This window comes from Acanthaster planci, linkage group LG07 (assembly GCF_054643075.1).
Source record: "Acanthaster planci isolate LZ-2023a linkage group LG07, COTS_SCS, whole genome shotgun sequence".
Taxonomy (NCBI): Eukaryota; Metazoa; Echinodermata; class Asteroidea; order Valvatida; family Acanthasteridae; genus Acanthaster; species Acanthaster planci.
Window position 1 is genome coordinate 9,981,102 of NC_141783.1, and position 1,588 is coordinate 9,982,689.

The window sequence follows — 1,588 nt, forward strand, 5'->3', positions numbered from 1 at the left end:
AAAAAGATCTTCGTATTTGCCCAATAGATCGCACTTGTGGAAAGTTTCATGTCTCCTTTCAGCCAACACCTCTTGAATCTCTAAAACCATGTCTCCTTGGTGATCTACGTCGGCACGCATGTCACCAAGCATGCCCTGGATGTTTGTTTGATCGGCTAAAATTTCTGCCAATTGGTCTTTAATCTCTTGATCCATGTTTTAATTTAAAAATTAAAAGCCTGCATTTTAAAATGGCGAGCGCTTTAATGATGGTAGGAGGAGCCATAGTCAACGCATTGGCATTTACAGGCTCAAATTCTTTATTTAACAGCTTATCTAAAAATAGAGTAAACGAGGAACGTAAACGATATGACCTAGCTATGGAACAACTGGCACAAGCAAAACAAACTTGGGAAAAAATCGCGTGCACTATGCTGGACTTTTTAAATGAGCGCATGAGGCAAGAGCGTGCGAGTCAACAGACATTTGTCAACTTCGACGAGGCATTGCGCGCTAATGCTGAATTGACCCGTAAACAGGTTACGTCGTTGCCGCCGGAGCCCAAGTTGCCCGATGCCTTCAGAAGACCAGAAAGTTCGTGAGTTGGTTTGGACCGCTTTGGTCGGTTTTTTGGCTTACTGATTTGGAATTAAGCTAGTTTTTTTTTTAACTAACTTTATTTTAAATGGAGAAAGAATTTTCAAAATTGTTTTACAGCCCGCAAGGATATTGGAAGTTCCGTCGGTCACTTGCATCAAAAGACGGGGCAGACAAGTCGCCTGTGAGATCCTGGTTAAAAAGCAAGCAGTCTGGCAAATTTATTTACCTGCGCCCAAATACATAACTAGGCCGACAATGTTGCAATCAGACTTTATAAGTACCAAATGAGGCGCACCAATTGGACGTGTTATACTTGCCTTGGGATCGAGTAAACTGTAAAACTTTTAAATATGCTTTGACCGTTGTTCACATGGGGTCGAGATTTAAGAGGCAGAACCGTTGACCAGTAAAACGACCGCACAAACGTCGGAGGCCGTTAAACGGATTTACAAAGGTCGCCTCTAACTTGGCCTAAATTTGTTATGGTAGACTCGGGATCAGAATTTGTACAGGCGAATTTAAAAAGTTGTAGGCCAAACACGAGGTCAAAATTCAAGTGGGCGAATCCGGCGTCCATCGGTCGCAGCATCGATTGAACGGTTTAACCGAACATTGACCGGCGAGCGTTTATTTGGTCATAAATATGCACAAGAAATGTTAAACGTAGGCGAACGTAACGTAGAATGGGTAAAGCGTCTGCCCCAAGTATTAAAATCGCTCAACGAGGAAAAGACTCCATCCAACAAAAAACTTGGGATATTTCTGCTCGTACGGTATCTGACGCCCAAGCAATTTTTGAAGGGCAAAAAATCTGAGAGAAAGACGAGATTTGACAATAGTCTCGTAACTTTGCAATAATCACGGTTTCTAAACCAAATCGCATTAACATTATGATTAGGCGTATTGCTTCGTGAGTACATATACTGATTTTTGTGGTTCCACAGTAACAAGAATTAATTAATTATTCGATATTTTGATTTCCCGGCTGAGTTGAGTACACTTTCCTGAT